This window comes from Zosterops lateralis (genome assembly GCF_965231275.1).
Source record: "Zosterops lateralis genome assembly, contig: SUPER_6_unloc_1, whole genome shotgun sequence".
NCBI classification, from domain to species: Eukaryota; Metazoa; Chordata; class Aves; order Passeriformes; family Zosteropidae; genus Zosterops; species Zosterops lateralis.
The window spans coordinates 743657-759590 of NW_028154616.1; positions in this window are offsets into that span (position 1 = coordinate 743657).

Below are 15934 nucleotides of genomic sequence, written 5' to 3' on the forward strand. Positions count from 1 at the left end.
TAAGTTTTGGTCCATTTGTATATTGGGGTTTAATTGTCCAATTACAGCTTCAGGTTATGAAGTCCCATCCTTCTTGTTTTCTCTTCAGTCCACTGTTGTCTGTGCTTTTGGGCCTGAAAACTTCTAACAATTGTCCTTGGTCTTCAGCAGGAAAAGGATTGTTTTGTCTCCCTGCCCTGTGAAGAGCTGACTAACACTTAATATGAGGCTCAGAACTGCACCCATGGGCAGCACAGAATCTGAAAAACATGGAAGCTCAAACTTAAGGCATCAATAAGACCTACTGAGTTTCATACTATCATACTGTGATTTGGGTTGGAAGGGGCCTTAAAAACCATCTCCTTCCAACCTTCCTGACATGGGCAAGGATGCCTTTCACTAGATCAGGTTGCTCAGAGTCCCATCTTATTACCCCTTCATTTAGAGGGGCAACATGTTGTGACGTGCATGTGGACCCTCACAGAGGACAGCAGGCAGCAGCAGGGTCAAACATGGAAGGCTCCTTTATTATCTGACTCCATCACTTATATACACTCTTTACAGACAACCAGGATTGGCCCAAGGAGATTACAACCTCCTGACTCCATTGGTCACTATGACCATCAGTCAAATTCTCTCTCAGAGAACAACTATGGAAAACATACAGATAATTTCTAAGAATACACATAGTTTACATCAAGCAGCATGAGAATGGTGCTGCAAAGACTCAAACACTCGAAAGCAAGAAAATCAGGGGCGACACCATCTAGCCTAGCCTTGAACACTTCAGGGATGGGGCATCCACAGCTTCTCTGGACAGCCAGTTCCAGGGTTTCATGTCCCTCACAGTAAAAAATTTCTTCCTACTATCTATTCTAAAGCCACCCTCTATCATTTCAAAAACATTCCCTCTTGTCCTTGTAAACAGTTCCTCTCCCAGTTTTTTGTTAAGTCCCTTTGGGTACTGAAAGATCACTGTAAGGTTACCTCGGAACCTCCACTTCTCCAGTTGATGCTTAGTTCTTTCTCCTGATGAAATGAAATGCTCAACATTATCAACATTAATGTAATGTGCAAGTTTCAGAGCTTTGAAACTTGATTGCATGTATTTTAATATTTAGCAAATACTTGTAAAAGGGTCATACTGAACTTTCTTTCAGGTGTTCTAGGACCAGTGTTATCACTGCACAAGCTCTTTCACTTGTTTCCCTAGAAATTTGTCTTTTTACTGATGGGGAAAGCTTTACTTTTGACACAATCACATTTTTCAGTATATATATTAACATAATATTTATTACTTTACAGACGCAAAGGAAAGAATTCCTTGGTAGGAGCTTCTATATCCAGTTTATGAATTTTCATCAGTCCAAGGAGAACAATCCAGTTGTACTGATCATAGATTCAGCACCAAATCCTGCTTTCCTCCATCATTTGAGAAGCCTTACCATCCAAAATGAGACAAACTTGGGCTCTACACATACCAGCTTAGGTTGATGAGGGAATTATGCTTTTGCAGGTTAGTGGCTGAAATGTTGAGAGGCTAAAATACTGATATTAAAGCTAATTTAAGGATTCTTGTACATCCCTGCTTCTCTCAGGCCTGCCATTTCCCCAGAAAAGAGATGTAGACTCCATTTTAGTGAAAAGAGGACTGGGTGGCCAGCCTGAGAAAGATTTGCACAGAAATTGGGTCTAATAGCATATAGCATACTAACACTTTAGGGAGCAGAGGACATAGAGTTTGGGACAGCAGCCTGCTCAGTTTTATAATTTCTTATGTTCTGAGACTGGGCCATCTAGCACATAGTCTAGACTATAAACATAAGTATAGTCACATCAGGCTTGTGCCTAGAGCTGCAAAGCCTCTTGAAACAAAATGTCCAGGTGACAAATAAGGAATTGGGAATTTAATCTCCAAGACCAAGTAATGAATAACACCCTGATTTATCCAATCTTGTTTTGACTCACCAGCTACTGTAAGAGAGGAAGGCTACTTGGCTCCACAGCCAACTCTGTCATGATATGTTTTGTTGGTGATTTTCTTGAAAGACTATTGAATTTCACTGAGGTTGCAAAAAATTGGCAGACCACGTAACATCTGTGTGACCTTGGTCCAGATTTAGAGAAGAAAATGTCAAGAGCCCCTCCATGGCCAGTGACCTCACTGCAAGTTTAAAACCTATTTTGTTATTAGAATTGATGGAATGAAAGCCGTGCTCTACACTAAAGGATTGGCAAGAAATTCTCAAACTGAAGTAACACAAGAGATTTATGCAGCTGACTTAAAGCAGGGCTAGGCTTTTGCACATGCTGTTAATTTACGCAAAACAGCTGTTCTATAGTCATAATCAGGAAGTGTTAGGATGCATTTATAAAATTAGACTTTGGAGTGCATTGCAAAACCTCAGAAGCAAACACTCAAAACACCAATTATTCAATCACTATGAAATTGTGTTTGTTTCCAAGAGAGAACATTTTGTTTGACATGCCAGCTCAAGGCTTCTGTGTGCTTGACTATCTTGATCCTTGAAAAATTACATACATTAGAGGTTTGAATAACATACAACAGATTAGCTAGAAATTGGAAAGCATTGTCTGAAAATGAATTTCAGACTACAAAAGGCTGAGTGGCGTTGGCAGGCATCCTTGAATTTGACAACTGATGCACAGAGGGCAGGAACAATGCACATTTTTTTTCCAGGGGGAAATTCTCTAAGGGAGTTCTCTAAGAAAGTGTTACAGAAAGTACAATAGTGACAAAGTAGTAACTACATCTTGTTATCAGTGTGAAAACCAGAAGAGAATTAATTCGGGTCTGTTCTCATTGTTTACGTCACAGTGGCTTATAGACTCCCTTATCCATGCACATCCACAGTGAATATGGCACTGCACAGACACAATGCTGTGTGTCACTGTGGAAAGGAAGGAAGGAGGGAGTTTGATCACGACCTCAGCAGCGCTCAACATCTTGCAAGTGCAAGATTTGACTCAAGATTTTTACCTATAGTGTCATGCTTAAAACAGTGTGATGATCTTTGCATATCTGAGCAAAATACCAAAATTTTACTCTAAAATATTTTTATTTGTCTATTCAAAATTAGTTTTGAATATTGAAACAACATTTTTGCAGCTGCCATATGAGCTTATAGGGTTTGATGACAGAGAAGAAAGACAGGATGATGGAGGAATGGGGTAGATTTTTGTTTACTACATCCCAAAATTATTGCAAGCATCTTCCTCTGCAAACCTTATTCCTTTGCTTAACCCTCCCGTATTAGCAACCAATCCTCTGCGACAGGATGACTTCTGTAAGATATTTTAAAAGGTATGTATGAAATCTGAAGAACCATTTAATGTCTCAAATTCCATGAAAGACCACTGGCCTCCTGAAAGATATTTTCCTGCCTTACTGATCACAGGTTTTGGTGGAGTCAGAGAATGAATGTGAGTTTAAGCTCCATTTTAAATTTAGCAAATTGTTGAATCTACATAGGCAGTGTTCTAAATTTTTAGCTACTTAAACTCCATACTGTAAACTCTTTTCTTCCAGTCAGTTTCGGGGGACCTTTGCAAATTAACACCTGCATTGCTTGACATCACTCCATTCAATTTCTTTTGTGAAGTGTTACTCCTAATCAAATGGCACTCACATGGATGGGAAGCAAACCATTTTCCCACCTCATTCCACTACAAAATATAGTCAACCATTAATTCTTAAACAGATTAATTCAATAAACTCCTTATTAGCCATATGGAAAAGTTTTAATAAATTCAAGGAGAAACATTTACTGAAGCCAGAAGATAAAAAAATAATATTTTAACAGTAATAATAAGACATTTATAGGTGTTTTCTATTTTGAAATATTTTACATATGCATATACATTAGAATTGGTAATCGATGCTCTTCAATGACTTGTGGTATTTGATTTTTCCACGGAGAAATAGTTACCATGATAATTCATTGCCCTATGCTTAACCCATATACAGAGTAAATTCAATAATAATGCCAAGGGGTGATAATAAAAAGGAAAAGTTGTTGACTTGTACATCTTAGTCCTACTTAAGTATTGTTGCACTTGCTAAACCTAAGATGACAATACTCAAAGGTTTCATTTTATTCTGTCAGTCCTTACCCTATAAAGATTTTGTCCTTTCAACTCATTTGTGACCCACTTCTGCCTTTCACTAGACCTTTTCTCTGGAGATGGGCAGCACCAGCTGAGGAGGAGATGGATGGAACATCCCAGCTGCCAGAGAAATCATTGGATGGGGTGAGGCATGTGTAAGAGATTCAACCTCTGAATTTCGACCCCATGTATTAGCTCACAGTCTCCCTCTGAAACAGACATCCACCTTACAGTCCTTTTGCTGAAGCTTTCTCATAAATAATGAAGACTTGGGAAACAAAAGGTGCAGGAACAGTGTGGAGCAAACCTCCATAACTCCAGCCCCATCAGAGGGAGCAGTTTCTGGCTTTCTTTCCAAAACCCAAGTGTTGTCTATCATGAGAGACCCTCAAGCAGATGTCCCCTGTGCCCAGGCACTCAGCCACAGGGCTGAACTCTACATGTCCTTTTCTTAAAGCTCACATTTTCGGGGAAACCAAAATAGACCTGATATTGGCATTTTTCATAATGCAAATCATCAGCAGCGGTATTTCTTTTTAAGTATTCAGTCACTATCATTTCTTTTGGAAGTGGTGACTAATAGGCAATAGACATCAATGTGAATTAACTTGAAATTAAAACAACTCTCAAGTGGGGCTCCAGAAGTGTTTGTTACAGATGCAGCAGTATTAAGACATAAAGGCAAGTCATTCATTGTTTTAAAGCAATGTGACATCTCGCTCACTCTGCTTATTACATCACCTTGAGTTGTTTCAGCATGGAACTTAACAGAACCTTAAAAAAAGAAAAAGAAAGCAAAGTTATTTTTAATACTAAACGTCTCTGGTTTTCAGAATTTATCTTAGAGATTTTTCACATAATGAGATATTTATTCACTGCATCAAGATCATTTATACAATCAGACAGCAAACTGGGGACAAGATCCTTTTCTCTGAACAGACATCATTCCAGCAGCTTGGTCTGTAGGAATTACATCTCCAAAGTTCTCTGTATGTTCTCACATTACACTTTGGTATGTTTTACAGTGACACTGATATGGATTTTATTACCTTTTTGGGTAAAGTATCATTTGCTTAAGTCTTTCTAGAATTTAAACAGAACTACTTCAGAGAAATTTACATTCATACAGTATGTCACAACCAAATAATAAGATTTTATGATTATATTATTTTATATCATATAATGAATAGCTATATTGTCAAAAGCACAGCAGGTACAGTTGGAGTTAAATTCTCAAAAGAGCTCAATTGTCCCTTTGGGTGCACAGGTTACTCTTTCTTTTTTACTCTCCCTCAATTTTCAGACAGGCTTTAAAACCTTGGTCCTTGGTACTGTGGTTTTGGTATATATTTAGCATATTGAATACTTAAGAGCATAATATCTAGTAAAAAATACATTTGGAGCTGAAAATTGGGAAAAAGATGAACTTGGGGCAGCAGCAGAGTTATGTTTAACTATTTATTTTTAAGTAGGAAATAATACAAATTCTAAGACTGAAGCTGAAGGTTTGAATATGGGGCAGGACATAAGATAAGACAGAACAAGTTAAGTTATGAACCATCCTTTTTTTTCCCTAGATGAAATGATGTTTCAAAGTCAGTTGTCTGCCTTAATCATGTCATTTGTTTCATATGAATTAAGCAAAGAATCTAAATGAAAGTAGTCATGAAAACTGCTCTGTAATTACCATAGAAAGATACAGCCTGCCTATTTGCATTACAGGGCCAAAAATCTTTTGCATATCGGATAAATTAGCTTCATTTTTAAATTTTAAATCTTTGAGGTGGTTCCTTTTTTCCCTTTAAATTTTATGTTACTATAAATTACACCTCAGAGGAACTCTTTCAACTACTTTTGATATTGGCAAATGGCCATTTGAAATCAGAGAAGCTGGAAAGAGATTGGCATACCTTCTCAGACAGGTCCAATCTTTTCTAGAAATACAAAACCTTAGAATTCAGAATAAAATATGAAATGACACTGTCTCCATAGGATAAGTTTCAAGGAACTATTTAACATAATTTAGAATATTTCATGTGGATGACCAAACAGTTGAAGATACATGTTGGTCCAGTATATAAACAGGTGATATTAAACTTAATATTTTAAAAATCATGCTTGTCATAATGGAATTAATAAAAAGGGTTACCTTAAAGTCTGTATCAGTTTTTTAAACTTTCTTTTAACACTTATTCTAGGACATAATTATGAAAAATAAGTATGGTTTTTTCTCAACAAAAAAGGAAGCACTGTGAGTCAGAAGGTCTGGCTCTGGCCCTAGATACATCCTCTGATTAATTGCTCTGAATGCATTATTTGTGTATCAAGGTTCTTTTTCTCTAAAATGGGAATAGTTACCTAACATTGAATAGTTCAGGTTTTGGACAGCAGTTCAAATTGTTAGTGAGTAGAAGCTGAGGGAATACCTTTGCATGTTCTCTGAGCATTGTTCGTGATTTTATAAATCTAAAATAATATATTTTTTAAATAGTGTGAAATGATTGTTACTAAAATAGTTGTCTCACTCAGATTTTACTCTTAAGGCACTTTAGTATGCACTAGGAGAGAAAAAGTTTCTAGTTCCTTGCAAACAGAAATGTTAATTTCCTGAGCATACCTTGCAAATACAAATATTTTACATTCAGGTCGTGGTTCAGAGCACACTTTTCTGAAAGATTTTCTTTAACAGCTTTTCATCTGCTCAAGCTATCACTACTCAACATGCACCCTTAGACCTCCTCCTCTCACACTCGCCCCACGGAGGAGTTCAACATGCAGGTGGCTGCACACTAAATTCCAGCCAGGAGGGGATTTGTCTGAAAAGAGATGTTTTGCTGGGTTCCATTTCACAGCTTCCTGATCCAATGGGAACTCTAGCTCTTGTGCTCACACATTTTGGAAGGTAGCGTGGACCAAGAATGAGTACTATTTTGTGCTGCAATACACAATACTGCCTCAAAACAGGTAGCCCAAGCAAATGCCATTTGTGAAACGTATTCATCCACTGGTACTTAGGAAGAAAGGCAGATATAAATGCTGAAGTAAAACCTTACCTAGGGGCTGTGCAGTCTGGGGCAAGTGGCATGCAAGGAGAAATACTGAAAGGGGCTTATGAAAATGAGAGAGAATGATTTTTTTCACAGGCAGACAGTGACAGGATAAGGGGGAACAATTCTAACTACAAGAGGAGAGGTTTCAATTAGATGTAGGAAGAAGTTCTTTACTCAGTGGGTGATGAGGCACTGGCACAGGTTGCCCAGAGAAGGCATGGAGGCCACATCTCTGAAAGTGTTCAAGGCCAGGCTGGATGGGGCTTTGAGCAACCTGGGATAGTGAAAGGTGTCCTTCTCCATGGCAGGAGGGTTGGAACTAGATGGGTTTTAAGGACCCTTCCAACCTGTTCTACAATTCTGTGAAGGAGAAAGACCTTGTAGAAGAGCAAAAGGGCAATCACAACTTCCTGCACCTACATAGTGTCCTGTCAGCTTTATGGGAGTTGTGCCTGCTGAGGGCTCTTTTCACAATTAATATTGCAGCCATGGAATTAGGATCATGGGCACAGAAACTTACATATTTTGTCACATCCTAAATGCTGTGGCATAAACTGATGACTTCTAGAATAATATATTTCTTCTCATGTTCAGTATTGGTTCCAGCAAAGAATATAAGATCTGGTATTAGCTATTATTTGAATACAAGATTTTATTTTATTTTATTTTATTTTATTTTATTTTATTTTATTTTATTTTTTTATTTTTTTTAATATTGAATTAAGTTTCAAGTGGGAATTAGAGCTTTTTGTAACTAAGAGAGAATTTGATTTAAAGTACAGGATGTATATAAAGGTCATAAGAGAAAAATGAGGCAACTCTAGATTATGTATTATTTATGGATATAGAGAGGAATAAATATTCATAATTCAAGGAAAACAGATAACATGGGTCTAAGTTATTGAGTGTTGTCTACAAAGAAAAAGAAGAAGTCCTTTTAAATGAAGAGAGATTATTCCTTCCCGTATGTGTAAAGACAGTTAGAAAAGTGTGATTTGTTTGACTGTGACTCATCCTTTCAACATTTGACGGATATGAATCAGATGACCTTCCCCTGGGAGCATATGCTGAAAACGAACTGAAGTTTCTGATTGTTTAGAACTCTTCAAAGATAGTTCTTGCAGTCAACAGGATCACCTCCATTTTGTGCTCATTTTTGTGACCTTTTCCTTTTCCTATCAGCCAGAGTCAAAGAGCATTTTTCCCTGATAATGGCTTGTTTCTCCAGTACAGAGTGAACGAGGTACTTAAACAGATTATGTACTGGACCAGAGGATGGGAGACATGGAAGGGGAAGGACTCCAGCTGGGCATGTTGATGGTTGATTTGACACCACTGTGCCATAACAGGAACATCTGGGGGCACCAAGTCTGAGTGGAAACATTTGAGCAAACCAGTAAATTGCTCTGTGAAAAGTTCTGATCTTCAATTCATGGACAAGTCACGCACTGAGAAAGTCTCCCTGGAAACCTATTTTAATTTTTATGAAATGTTTTCCATCCATCTAATAGACAATGACAAAGTTGATTTGTAACCACTCCAGTTCCTCTGAGGCATTTAATTGACCTTGGGAAGAGGTCAGAAAGTCAAAGCAAGGAAGCTGCCAGTAATGAAAAAAATATTCCTTTTATTCCCACAGTTACTGTTTTGTCTGTTACACTTTCTGAAAGTCAGCCTACCATAGTTGACAAGTCTGATTAAAAATCAACCACATAAAATTTGGAACTCAGGTTGGCATCTCCCATAGCAGTGAAGAATGAAGCTGTGGGACTGAAGAAGTCCATGAGAAGAACAGTTGGCATTCAATAGGTAGAACAACACTCCCAAGCACTTCCATAGAGTAACTCACATCCATGTGGCTTTGGATATATATACCTTGCACTGGAGGAACTCAATCCCAACTGTTCTACAAACTGCAAAAGGTTTTCTGCGGTGGTCAGCCCAATGGGAAGCGGCTCCGGCCAGCCCAGCTGCCACCACAACCCGGGGGCCTTTTATCCAGAGGGCCAAGCAGACCAAACCAAAGTAGCGGGAAGCGCAGGAAAGAAAAGGCGGGACTCTCTAGGTAGCGAACCAAAGGGTGCGTGTGTCCCCCAGGCTGCGTCCCAGAGAGACGTCAACCTGGGGTTGCCACGGCTTTTTATTAACATCAAACAGGGGGTGGGAACAGGGGTGGTCTCTCTGTCAACAAATCAACTTTCAACAACAAACTCTAACAGTGGGGTGATAAAACTTTGGGCCAATAGGGAAAGGCTGGTTATGTAACAGGGGGTGGGGAAGGTTATATAACTAAAAGATTGACACTTAACTGAATTGAAGTAAACAACTATTATGGGATACCTGTGGTCATGGTAACAGGGGAAAGGCGGGAAAATCCTGAGGGAAGGGGAAGCCATTTTGAACAATAGGAACAATCATAATAATATAACATAACTGGAAATACAAACAACAAGAACTGGTCAGAATATAAAAACCGCACCACCACAGTTTTCCAGCTCCATCAGTGACATTTTATATTCTCTTGGTCATAAAAGACAAAGTGCTCTTTTGCCTTAGTTCTCTTAATTTAAAAATGAAGATGTCCAGAAACTGAAGCACTGCCTAAACAGATTTTATAACTATGAATGAATCCAAAACAATAAAGTATTGACATTTTTCTCAGATGGTTAGAGGGAAATTTGAAAGCAGTAATCCTGAACCAAACCTAAGAGAAATATGGAGGGCTAATGGAATGGGAGTTTACAATGAAATGTGGCCAGGGAAATGAAGAAACCCTGTTTGTACTCACCTTTGCCAAGGCATACTATGCAGGACATGGGCTCCACAGCATTTGGGTATGCTGCAGTTCCCATGGAGGTTTGCTCAGCCTGTGCTTGCTGATGTGGATGCTGCACAATCTAAATCTAATCCTGGCTGTGGTCTGGCAAAATTACAGGTGCCAAATAACAATCTCTCTTGTCTGAGTGTCTGAAAGGAGAAATACAGTGGAGGTAGAAGAATGAAGATATATACAGCCCTAGCTGAGATAGGATGCAAAGAAGAGAGGACTCTTTTGCATAATTTCACAGAGAAAATATACCTAATGGTGGGATCTTCTTGACTGTATTGTCAGCTCTGAAAGGTACAGAAGTATCTCTCTTGCTCAAGATATTTTGAGTGGGACAAAATACCAAAAAAGATGTTCCAGGAAGTAGATTTCTTCAAGCTGGAAGATGTAAAAATGTAAGAGTCCTTTACTAAGGTTGATGAAAAAAAAAGAGATATGTAAGATTCAACAACAAAAGGCAAAAATGCTGGTTAATGAATTGTTCTAACAAAATTACCAAGGATTTTCTGCAGCTTTTAGGAAATGAGAAAACACATCATTAGTTATTCATCTTTGACAATTCATACTAGTACAAATCCCAGAGCATCACTTTGTTAGCCCTATCTCCCTTCCTTTTTGACAGATTACAGCAGCGCCTCAGCATGTTGCTAAAAGGTGATGAGATCTTGCAGCAAGCCCAGAAACAGAGTCCCATAAAAGATGGAAAAACATATAAATAATTTACAGCCAAAATAATGCTGAAGAGATTTTTTAAAATAAGATTCAGGAAATTCAGAAGCAACAATTTAAAATATAAAGATAAAATATTAAATGACTGGTTGCCTTTCAGATCCTCTTGTCCTTTCTACGTTGCCTTTTGCTTTCTCCCACTGTAATAGCAGCTTGCTACTAGAGTGAGGGAATCGAGTTTATTCCTGCTTTATGCATAAGAAACTAGTTAACCTCTCATTTTAGTGGTTGCAAAAGTTGGCATCTCTGCTACCAAGCAGCACTGGACAAGAACAACAGCTTTATTTCTTACGCATCAAATGAGCCTCAGCTCACAGGTAGTATCTGTTGATGGTACATTGAAATGCTAAATTAGTTTCTATTACTTCAGGACCTCAATCACCATTGTTTACATGTGAGAACCATCTGAACAACTAAATCTAGCTCTCTTCCATAGGTTTTAGCTTCAAGACAGGAACTGGTTGAACTTTAATGCCTCTTTCAACCCAACTCTTTTTATGATTCTACAATTCTTACTTTATTTTGAATTATAGGAGCACAAATAATTAATTATGAGCATGGCTGATGAAATCTGAAGCAAGTCCAATGTAAAGAGAGAAAGCCTACATTGTTCCTATTTAGTCTCCTTGGAAAGTGAGAAAATTCCTGCACCTCTGCCACCACTTATTTTGCTAAACAAGCCAAGTAAAATAGTTTCTAAAGGGTCTTTCTCAAGGCAATGGGTAGAAGGTTGTGTTCAAAAACATTTTTGCAGATAGCGCAGTAAAGAGAATGAAGCAGGAGAGCCTGTGCAACTACTGACAGTGCAGTGTCAGACACCATGAGTGCAATGGTTATGTTCAACAGTGCAGCTTAAAAGACATAGCAATGGACTATTTCAGCCCCTGTCATGAGGAAAAGAGAGCACACGCTGAATCCTGAGTCAGATGGAGACACAGTATTAAGGATGGAAATAGTACTGGATTAAGATTATATTGGCTTTGTTTTGAAGGAGATTCAAGCAAGAGATGTGAAGTGTATTAAAAAAAAAGATGTTTAATAAAGCAAACCCATAACCTTTGAGGACATGCAATCATAAGCAGCTTTCCAGAGGTCAAGAAATTAGTTTACATAACTCAAGCCATGTCTACACTGCCCAACAAAGCTGAACTCTTAACTGGAGTCAGTTGAGTAAACATCTTGGCAAAGACAAGGCAGACTAAAATTTCCTTGTGAATCATCAAGCAGAAGTGGTGTTTCTTACTATGTGAGTTTTTGACTCAACCTGGTAAATCACACAAAAATTACATCATGCTTCATTGTCCATACATTGTCTACCTGATGTTAAAACCCATAACTTCTCAAAAAGTGAAGATAGAGCTCTGTGTGGAACACAAAGAGGTAGCTTTTGCAGGGATCTAGGTAAGTATTAATCAGCCTCATTTTTAAAATCTGGAGATTAAACCATAAATTTTTAACCAGACGTGAGTGCCTACACAAATGTGTAAGTTTTGTATAAGCCTAGCTTTAGAAAAACATAGGCTTTACTTTTGGCTTTGCTGTCAGTTCAGTGTACTGATTAAACAGATTAATGAGATAATCAAGTAATTTATAGCTTGATGGTTCATTAGAGATTAAGGTGCCCCATATCCACTAAATGCTAGTAAAGCCATTTCTTCAGATGTAAAGTAGCAAAAATAAATGGGGAAACATCCTACATGTGCTAAGTGTAGAGACAGAAGGTTCCCACATGAAGGGCCTCGAGGGGAAGCCATGCGAGGAATGACTGAGGCCACTGGGTCTGTTCAGTGGAGGAGACTGAGGGGAGACCTCATGGCAGTCTGCTGTGGTGCCCAGTGACAGGACTTGAGGGAACAGCCTGAAGCTGAGTGAGGGGAGGTTTAAGCTGGATTTCAGGAAAAGGCTGTTCACCCAATGGGTGGCTGGGCACTGGAACAGGCTCCTCAGTGAAGTGGTCCCAGCACCAGCCTGACAGAGCTCAAAGAGTGATTGGACACTGCTCTTGAGCACATGGTGGGATTCTTGGGCTGTCCTGTGAAGGGCCAGGAGTTGGACTGATGATCCTGATGGGTCACTTCCAACTCAGCATATCAGATATTCTGTGATACAATCTGTAGCTATATAGCATAGTATGAAGATGCCAACCATTCTTTTAGGAATTTGTATCTACAAAATATAGTATAAAGTAATATAAGAATGCTTGTTGGAAAACACTGATGTTCATATGCTGACCTGTGTAAAACTAAAATTGGCATTTCAGCAATGCATGTTGGTGAATAAAAGGGCCATATGAATAAATATGTATATAAACAATGAAAAGCAATGCTAGTCTCAAGTATTCAGACATCTCTAAACAGGTGACAAAAGAAGTCACAGAAGTCACTTAAAAATTCAAGAATTTCATTCTATTCCATTTCATTTTATTCTATTTCATTCTAGTTCTAATTCACTTCTAATTTGCTGCACAATTTAGCAGTGTTTTTCAGCTTTTAGTGAAATCCTAATAGAACTTCCATTCATATGAAGTTTCTTGTTTCTGGCACCTAATTTGAAAATTTAGACAGCTGTGTACTGACTTTTGCCATAAAGCTGACTCTTGTCAAACCAGTATGTTTAACACAAACCAATATGACAATGCAGTGGAATTGTGCATTTTCAGCCTGAGGCTAGAAAACAAAATAAACTAACTCAGAAATATTTTAAAAAAAATTAAAAATAGAGATTAATGGTCCTTCCTGACAAAGGAAAGGAAGACTCATTCTCATTTGATGTCCAGTTTATGTCATAATATCTCTCATTTCTTTCTGTACAAGACCCCTGAAACTCGAGTTTGTTCAAACAGACCAAGCTTTTATCCAAATTCTTTTATTTATCTAAAATATTGCAATCTCCTACCTTGGCAAATGCAACCTTCCCAACTGATCTCCACCCTGAATGTTCCACCAAGAGATTTTTTCTGACTCATCTGCCCGTGCTGCTTCATCTTTGTGTTGTTAATGCTAGACACTCCTCTTACCTCCAGAGCATCAAACCTAAACTACTCACTCCAACTGTAAGGACACTTGGTTTGCCTATCAGCCTTCATGAATTGAAGAATATCTGCTGCCCATTCACCAGCAGGTACATTCTTTCTCATGGTACCTACAAAACCAGAATGTGGGCTACTGATGTGTAGCCTGTCATGCTGACCAGTACTGTTTTCTTTCTTGGTATATAAAATGATAGAACTATTAAGGGTGGAAAAGGCCTCTAAGACTGTCCTGTATCAAGCCATCTCACCTTTCAAGCATTTAGAGGTACAGGTTTTCTCTCTGTTGTATATTATGCTGGTTTTGGGTCTTGCTCCATGTTAAAACTCCTAAGCACTACCACCAGAGAAAAACATATGTAATCACAATAGTTAACCATTAAGGACTTAACTTAGGGATGAGGACTTTCAGAATACAAAGTGATGCAGTAATGCGATAATAAGCAATGTTCTATCCCTTACTGGAGACCAGTGCCAAATGCGCTATACCTATACCATCACTCCAACCCAGACTGAGTGAGCATAAGCAGCTATATGCTGTGATGCTTGTAAATCCTTTCAAATACTTGCAGATGTGTAAAATCTGGTTTCTGTAACAGTACAAAATTCTTGGTGCTTATTAAGAAAAGGTAGCAGTAGGAAGTTATTAGTTTTACATCTTTTGTTTTCTGTCTAGAAATACCCATTCATTCAGAGTGTAAGGCCAGGCAGAATGCACTGAGTCTCCCAGAGAAAGGCATCCATCTGAAACACAGACAAACTCTGCACAGCTGTTGTTTCTTTTCAGCAAATCCTAATTTTCCAAAATGCATAAATATAGTACTTTAAAAAATCATAATAATGGCTAAAAATTCATAATGAGATTTTGATGTTGAATTATTATCTAAATGCATATTTAGTGCCTATCCTCTAAAGCTTGAAGTCTATTGTTACATCTGATTCTTTTTCCTCAGTGATTTTTTTCATAATCATTAATAGGAAAAAAAACCCACCAAAAAAATCTTTTTCATTAATAAAGAAACACATGTTTTTGTGATGAGACCAAAGCTAGCAGGCACCAAAGCATTGAAAGTTTTAATTGCAGCAAAGTTCTTTGTTCTTATATTTACTTACCTTTCCAGGAGATGAAAATAACTTTATATTGCTTTTACACCTTACCCTTTTTTGATACGCTGAAGCTTATAAAATCGACTCCACTAATTTGAGTGTATGTTAAAGAAAAAGAAAAAAGCCAACCATACTACAAAGCTACAAAAAGCAGAAGCTGAAGTTATAAAGTTCCTAAGACTGAGCACTCAGGCTCATCTTTAACTTACATTTAGGTTTCAAACATTCATCATATTTCTGAGATGTTTGAACTCTGGGATTACAGGGTTAGTTAAGATTCAGGGTCTAGGGCTGAAAATTATTTCCCCTGGAAACACATTTACCCCAGAGTGTAATTTCTCCTAGGATGGAACTTCTTGCTGAGCTTCTTTCTTCTGCTGTGCCAAATTGGAACTTGAGCAATGCTGTGATGATGATATTGTGATGAATCTTTACTTAATCTAGTTAAGGCAAATTAAAATTGAAAGGAGAGAGGTGTAGGATGCTGTGCCAAGTAATTTGCTCAAGGTACTGAGTAGATAAATGAAGCCCATGTTAAAAATGTGTGTGTATAATCTTTGAATGGATGTGCATAGTATTCATGGATGTGATATTGTATCCTCCCCAGGCTCACGTACAGCATTGTCATGGTTTAGGAATGGTATTTCTCAATTTAGTACTCCTAGGAAAAAGATTAGTAAAAATCTATCCTCATCATTGCTCTCCAATGGGAGGCACAGAAGGCAGGGATCATGGGTTGAGATAAGAACAATTTACTGGAAACAGCAATGAGATAAGAAAAAAAACCCCAGCAACAGCAACAATATTAATAATGAAAGTATACAATAGAGAGGGTGATTCACATGAAAAAATGCTCACTGAGAACTCTGGGTGGCAATGAACAAATGGCAGATAGCTTCTCCTGCCACTCTTTGTTGACTGGAAGCCCTGCCCTTCTTCTTGGTACCAAGAGAGTCCCTTGTCCACAGCAATGATGTAGGGCGTTATCAAATAACATTAGGGTCTGGACATACCTCCTTATCCACTGCAAAAAATTAACACTGTCTGTGGAAACAGGACATTCAGCATCCGGTGTTAGGAGTAAAG